This window comes from Eschrichtius robustus, chromosome 4 (genome assembly GCF_028021215.1).
Source record: "Eschrichtius robustus isolate mEscRob2 chromosome 4, mEscRob2.pri, whole genome shotgun sequence".
NCBI classification, from domain to species: Eukaryota; Metazoa; Chordata; class Mammalia; order Artiodactyla; family Eschrichtiidae; genus Eschrichtius; species Eschrichtius robustus.
Genome location: NC_090827.1, coordinates 123,112,160 through 123,120,291, shown reverse-complemented (window position 1 = coordinate 123,120,291; position 8,132 = coordinate 123,112,160).

Genomic DNA, 8,132 nt, shown 5'->3' with positions numbered 1-8,132 from the left:
GGCCGAGAAAACCTGTGTTTTTGCGCTTAAGTTGCTTTTATCGGACTGAAACTTTACCTATAAGCTTTTGGAGCTCAGACACTGAGTCTTTGTTCTGCATGGGACTGCTGCTGCCACTTAAAGAGATCGCAGATAATGTCCCCTATTTAAGATCAGTGCTTAATGCACATTAACTTTCTTTCTTTCCTTTTTAAGCTCTGCCTCGGACCTGCGGTGGGATCACGCGGCTGTGGAGGGCAGATAAAAGCCCTTTGGACGAGGGTCACCTCCGTCCTTGTTGTTCACTTGAGAGCAGTGGAGAGGAAAACGGTCCCCACGGGCGGACTTTGGCTTCTGGAGCCGCGGGGCTCTTCAGTCCGGGCCTCCCAGAGCCTCCGCCGGGCTTGGGGGGAGGGGCGGCGAGGGAGGGGAATGGGAGAGGGGATTTGGGGATGGGGGCCTGGAAGCGCTAACGAGACCTGCTGGGAGGATTTGCGTCTGCAGGCCCAAGAACGACTTGGGAGCGCTGGGTGCAGGAGGTGGATCTCGGCCTAGTTTGCTTGCTGAAACAGAACTCAATTTCAAGGAAATCAATCAATCTGCAGGAAACAAAAATGGAAGTCGAGGTTTGGGAAGAGTTGTCACTTCCCCGACTTGAGTGGTGCTGGCTGTGGGCGGAGACTCGGGGCTGATGAGAGGCCCTTTCTCCCACCTCAGCTCTTTCCCAGGACTTCCAGAAGGGAGAATTACCCTCCTCACCTCCCCTTCCCACACCCATCCTCGCTGGCCCTTCGGCCCCTTTCCGCACCTCCTTTTCCCTTCAAGTGAGAAAAGCCTAGTTCCTGAGCCGGTGGAGTGGGTCCCCTCGCCCCTCCCGCTCCCACGCGGATCTCCCCTCCAGCCATCGCTACTGCCACCACCTCGGTTCCACTCAATCGATTTTTGCTGCATGTCAACACTTATTACCGGTGAGTGTGAGGTATTTTTTTCTCCTACTCTAGGTCTCTTAATGATTTCTGAGCTAGTTGTGTATTAAAGTGCTTAAAGGAACCTTTAAGGCAATCTATAGCATGAACACCAACCTTCTCCGCTTGGGATCAAAGATGGCGAGCGGGAGGTCGGGCCCCCGGGAGCCCAGGCATCCCAGGCCTTGAGCCCTCGCCGCCCACCTCTGTGCCCCAGAGACTGGGGGTGGGGGGGGGGCGCGGGGCGGGGGCTGGAACCCCGCGCAGACAATACGCGGTCCAAGGGCTTTTCCACCCCGCCCCCCTCACCTGTTACTCTAATCCTTTCTCCAATCTGTCCTCGTTTTTTAAACTTAAAATTCTTAAGGCCCCAAGCTCTTCCTTCCCCTAATACTGAATTCAAACGGGTGGAAACCTGGGGAAAGGTAGATATAGCCCTCGTTTGTCTCAATTTCCTCCCAGTTCCTAAATCTGAGTTTTACCGCCCACAACATGGTTAGAAATTTAATTTTTAAAAATATGTTGGGCAGCCTGGGCCCTGCAGGCGGTTTGATTAGGGGGCAAATCCTCCCCTTCTCCTCCTGGCCCCGTTCTTTCTCCCACTCCCACCCTCTTCCTGCGAGGTGCTGAAACCCGGGGGTCCCTTTAGGAGTGTAACCAAAAAATACTAATGGGAAAAAAATAAAGAGCGTCTTAAAAGTCCCAATATTCCTCGAAAGCCCCATAAATTAACCCTATGAAGAGCGGCGAGTTCTTTTAAGGCGAGTCTATAAAAATCTGGCGCGATCTCGAAGGAGGACGACCCTCCCCCCAAGCCCCGTTGAGAATGTGACCAAACAAAGGTCTGTCCTGCAATCCACATCCTAATCCACGGGCGCCCTCGCCGCCGTCGCCAGGGCTCCGCAGCCTCCGGCCTCTCACAGGCGCTGCAACGCTGGGAGTTCCAGGCTCGCCGACTTAAATTTTTGAGAGAGGAATGAAAAAAATAAAAGGTGTAATCAGATCAGATGCCTTTATGAATATAGAGTCCCTGTTGATTGTCTTATAAAACCCCTTTGCAAGTTGCAGTTAATCTAAGCACGCGGGGAAGCCAGAAACGTGGCTGTCTGAGGAAAGAGAGGTCTGGAAGTAAACGGGAGAAATTTCTTATAGCAGATTTTCAGAAGGAAATTTTTAAAACTATCCTTCTTCTCCCAGCCTCCCTAATCTGACAGTTGCATTTTAACTGAACTTGAGAAAATGATCATTGAAGATGAGATTTTTTTTAAATGGGTTAAGTAGCAACCCGATTTTAGACACATTACTAATTTACTTTTTCAGGTTTTTACTTTGATCTTAAAAGTTTATTTATCACCGGCCCCACCCCACCCCCCAAAAGGAGGCCTTCTCATTGTTGACTTTCTATCTAAAAAGATAGAAAACAGAATTTATTGTGTGTGGGATGCATAAGTCCATTCACTTCTGTGCTATTTTATGCATTTTATGTAAATGTTGATTTTAGATTTTGTTTGAAGATTACAGAAGGCCTGCAAGAAATAAAATATCCCATTAAAGATGTATTTAATTCTACTTAATTATCTTTAAAAATCATTGCTACTCCTGTTGTAACAATGAGTTGTTAATGGTTCAGTGGCAGTTGTAGAAAACAGGAGATATTGGAAACCAAAGTTACTCAGCCAAAGAATGACTAAAAGAACCATCTACTTTTAAAAGAAAAAAATTTTAACATTTAATGAATATATGGTAAAAGTGTTTACTTTCAGGGGGTTGTGTGGAGGACTGCATTTTTTTAATTCTCTCAAAAGGGCTAAGAGAAGTTCAGACTCACTGGGCCCTCCCTGAGCAGGGGGTGTGTCTGCATCCCCTGACTTTGATGGATCTTTCCAGAGCCAGTTCTCCTATTCTGTTTTTCCTGCAAAAATGTTTAGGGTGTTCGCCCCACCCCTTGTTTCCCTGTCTTTTTCTCCCCCTATCTTTTCCCTCTTCTGTTTTCTCTATCCACTCCAAAGTGGGGTTTTTGTTTATTGACTTGCTTGCTTGTCTTCTATCAACTTAGAAAATGATCCCCTGATGCTGTGACCTGTTGTACCAGGACTAAGGCGTGGTGTGGTTTCCTTAGAGCTCCGAGTCCCTCTCCCAATGCTTCCTCCGTCCAGAAGCAGTAAAGTCTTTCTGACTCGGCCACCAGTTTACAGCAGCGCGGGACCACCCTACTCACCCCGCCCCCCGCCATTCCCAGACCCACCTCCCCCCCGCACGCAGTCCCGGGCAGGAACCTTTATCCTAGTGCCTTCGGGGAGATGAGACCTAGAGCCGTTTCCGCTGTCCCCGAGAAGTCAGTGGAGGAGCATATGGAATGTGACTTGGAACCCCGACCGGTGGCAACCCAGTTCTTCGGTGCTTTCCCCCGTTCTGCTAGTGTCAGCAGCCCCCTCAACTCTGCTCCTCTGGGCGGGGTTACTGCACCTAGTTGAAGCTTGGTGGCATCTTTCTTGGTCCTCTCGGATGAACTGGCAGGGCCTTTTCTAGTGTCACTTTACGCGGCCGCCTGTGTTGAATGGACCGCGAGTCTGACTGATTCACCGCGCTGTGTGTGGGCACGGGAGGACGGGAGCGCTGTTGTGGGCAGAGGCAGAGACCCTGCAGGCTGTCCCCAGCGCCACAGAAGGGGATTTGCCTGCAGAGCCCAAGGCGACACAAACGACAAGTCACTTTGTTAGAAAATAAGATAATATTAAATAAAAGAAAGTAAAATAAAACCCTTCTTCTGCGGACCCTGGGCCTCCGGCGATGTTCATTCACAGGGCTCTCCTAACCTCAACGCCTCCACCCCCGCCTAAAATCCGTGAAATCGTAGGAGCCACTCTTATCGGAGGAGGCAGGGTCTTGTTTGTCAGTTTTTCTGACGGAGGCGGGCGGGGGCGGGGGGGTGGGAAGCCTCCTGCAAATTCTGGGCTGCAGCTCCCGGCACGAAACTCCCTTCCCCAGCCCAGAGCCTTCTTCCCCCCGTGCAGCCCCGCCGGCCTGTCAACTGCCCAGAGCCAGGGGATGGCAGCCTGGACTGCGGACCGGGGCCTTCTGGACCCCTGGATTCCGCGGGGCCACGCGGCCCAGCCCTTAGGAGGACCCGCGGTGCCGCCGCTCCACGTGAACGTGCCCCCGAGGGCGGCATCGCCTTGGGCCTCACTGGCCACCCGCACTGTGGCTTGGGCACGACCGTGTCCTACCGCTTTCTATTGACCACAACAGCTGCTTTATCTTAATGTTCAATTTTTGGCCGGCGACGTGGGAGAAGGGCGGTGGCAAGACATGCTGCCTCTCATGACCCTGACGGTATTTTCAGAGACACCCGGAGAAGCAGCGGCCCCGAGGGCAACCTACGGAACTCCGGGGACTCCTGTCGGGTCCCCGGGCTGGTGTTTCCACGTCCCTCCGGACAACAAAACAGGAATCGAATCTGCAGCTGCCGCCACGCGCCCACCTCCCTCCTCCCGCGGCGTCCGCAGCCTGCCGACCCAGGCGAGCGTCGGATCACGGCGGCCGGGACTCCGCAGCCCGCCCTCCGAGCCCGCTGGGCCGAAGCGCCGGTCCTCGCGCCCGCGCGCCCGCCGCCCCTGCACGCGCCGCTCCGGGCCTGGGCGTCGGCGTCGTGGGCGGTCGGGGCCTGGCCAGGGCGCGGCCTCCCGGCTGCGCCTCCAGGGACGCGCGCTGGGCCCGGGCCGCGGATCCGCCCGCTTCTCTGCCCTCTCGGAGTCGGCCTAGGGAGGCCCAGGCTGGAGGAGCCCGCCGCCACATCGCCCTCACCCTCTCTCGGGCTTCTGCGCCTTCACCCCCGAGCGGCCATATACCTTGCACGGGTCGTCCCTGCCTGCTTCCCTCGAGCTGCCTCTCGAAGCCCCGGGGTTGAACATTAACCAGCCAGAGCTATAGAGTGGGGTAAAACGTTACATATAAAAATGAATCATCTATCCGATCCTGGGAGAGAGGACCTATAGCGAGCTCTGCGCCTAGAGCTGCCCCAGCCATGTCCCCGGCCCGATGCACCGACCCTTCTGGCGGCCACTTCCCAAGGACCGCTGCCGGCGGCTGAGGTCCAGTGGGGGCGGGAGGGTTTGGGGTTCTCGGACCAGCCTTTCTATTTAAGTAGCCTAAGTTTAGGTCTTCTAACACAGGCGAGTGCCCTTTCCTCTCACACTTGAGGTGCACAGAAAGGTCTGGAACAGCTTTTTCCCTCTTCCAAAGGTTAGTGGGAGCAGCTGCAGTTCCAGGAGGAGACGCAGCCCACAGGGTCGAGAACCCAGGCTGAGCGGTCGACTCCCGGGTCGGCTGCCAGCCCTGGCGCTCCAGGTAGAGCCTGGGAGGCACGTCTGGGTGGGCAGGGAGTGGAGCGGGTGCCGGCAGGGAGTGGAGGCGAGCGGTGGGCGGCGCAAGGGGCGCGGGCCTGGTCCCGAGGCTGAGACCGCGCGCAAGCCCTGGCCGGAGGTCGGGCTGAAAGCCCTGGTTCAGGTCCCACCCCGACCCGCCCTCGCCCGGACTCTGCTTCTTTCCTAACTCAGACCTATTTGTTTCTTTAAACATAAATAATAGAAAGTTACAGTGGTACTTCAGCCCTGACTTATGTGCTAGACCCAGCTGCCCAGTCAACTGTACAGAACTTATGAAAAGATAACAGAGCTGGAGAAGTAGTGCATCTCCTGAGTTCTTGTGGCCTCACCTGGAAACATTAGCGAATTCCTGAATAGGAAGGTGATTCCCTTTACGCACCTCTCTCCCTCTCTCTCTCTCTCTCCTCCCTCTTTCCCTCTCCCGCATTCAAGGAAAGAGATAAAGTGGGTGCAAACCCGAGAAAGATGTGATGTTACAAGAGCTTTCAGGAATTGCCAGCCAACAGGCAGAACAATTCTTCTACCTCTTAAGAAGATTTGTTTACTTCTATGCAAAATAGCTGCTTTACTCAAACTAGAGTGCTTGACCCATAATAACCTCTGGGTAAATATTTTTGAACAGGTAACCTCCACCTCACCCCACAACCCTACCTCTGATCGGTTCATTGAAGCAGCATAATTTTTACGGAGAGCATTCACCCAAATCTTTGTATTAGGTGTGTAATAAAGTGGCCATGGTAGCGTGGATGTCTGGGGTGAACTCTGCATCATTCCATTACCCTCATGGTCATGTCTTAGCTTCCTCAAAGGCCACTGCTTCTCCTTCAGTGTGTGCACAGCGATCCTGAGAGTTTCAGGGAACAGGGGGAGGGTGGCAACTGAGACATTGGAGAACAAGGTTCTTCAGAGAATCAGAAGGTATCAAGCACGTGGTGAGTACCATGTATGAGTATTAGTTGGACATTAATCAGTTCCAGAAGAAATGGCTTTGAATTTAACGTGTGTTTACAGGATATCCATTGCTTCATGTAGTGTCACTGCTCTAACTTCAGTGCACACAAAATTCTATGTGATTCCCATAGAGCAATACAGACCGTTTGTCATCACCCAGCTTTGTGTTACCCCTCTTCCCCAAGAAAAGGAGGATTGACTCAAATGTTCTGCCAGTTAGCTCCCCAGAGAGAGTGAACACATCAAAACAAATAAATTTAAAAAGGTATGAATCACAGTCAGTTGCCCTCCAGTGACTTAGAGACACCGAGAAACATAGGTGGATAAAGGGCATCTACTTTGAAAGGTGTGTGTGTTCGGGGAAAGGGGTATTATACAGGGTCTTGCGGTGCTCACTCAAACTGTCTTCTCCCCCACCAAATTACCATGTTATCTGACACCCTCAATCTATTTGTGTCCTGGGTAACAGACAGTTTGACCAAGAGGTCATAGACTACAGGGCTTGGGTGATTGGAAACAAGTTTGACAAGAAAGGAATCTGGATGGGGTGCCACAGTGGAGGTGGAGAGAGGATGAGGCCATAGTAGCTGGAGTAGCCTGGCAACCCCGGGTCTCTGCTGGACCTTGCATTCGCACACAATGCCTTGTCAGAGAACCGGGGAGTAGGAAGAGCTATCAATACAGCTTCATGGCTGGGAGAAATTTCAGTACCTCTCCACATCCCTTTTCTTTATCTTCCCTTTATTTCCTGCCTTCTTCATGTCCTCCTTTTTGCCCTTCTCCCATCTCAGGAGCCTCTCCTCAGAATTCTAGCTGCTCCTGGATTATCCTCTGCTTGTCCTCTCTTTTGAATTAAGGCTTCAGATTGTTTGTAGTGTTTACTATTCCAGATAGGAAATGTTGTTTTATCCAATCAAGAGTCTACCTGTAAACCATTTGTATTCATAAATATGGAGTGCTTATATGAACAATAAAGGTGTCAGGGCCAATAGGTAAAGCATGCAATACAGAAATCTATCTTTTCATAGCAACAGACGGACTGTGCACCGTTCTTTTGAAAAGCCCCATTGCATTCTGGGTATCCCGGAAGGGTCAGTGAGCACACTCCTTTCATCCCAGGCAGCATTACCCTTAGCATTGGGACTGCCAAAGTGGTAAATCTCAGTTCAGTTTACTATTCTCACTTTGGAAGCTCCTCCTCTGCCTGAAACTACCACCCCTGGATTTGCACACATTGTCCAAATTATGTGTTCCAGGAGAGCAAGATATAGTCCTGTGTAGAGTTTATGTGCTAATGTGAGTTCCTTTCTGAATCTTTCCATATAAAAGTAGTTATTTTTCTTGTGTTATATCCTATTGTTATTATCTTAGCAGTATCTTGTGGTGACTTTTCTTCCTTTCATGGTTGGGAAACACCATTATTGGCATTCTGTAACGTTCAGATTAGAACTTGATGGAAAGACTTCTTCCTCCTAGAAGGGCGGCCCCATTTCCACCCTCCTCTGTGTCCTTTCCTTTCTTATGTCTTCCAACATGTCTGTTGGAGGTAAGTCTGAATCTCACATCTCTCTTCCTTTTTACTTTTTAGATTTCATTTCTGGGCACTCATTGTTCCCACACCTGAAAACTATCTTTTTTTTTTTTTTTTTCATTGTCGTGTGTATATGTTAATCCCGAACTCCTAATTTATCCACCCCCCTTTTCCCTTTGGTAACCATAAGTTGATTTTCTAAGTCTGCGGGCTATTTCTGCTTTGTAAATAAGTTCATTTGTATCTTTTTTTTTTTTTTTTTTAGATTCCGCATATAAGTGATATCGTATGATATTTGTCTTTCTCTGTCTGGCTTACTTC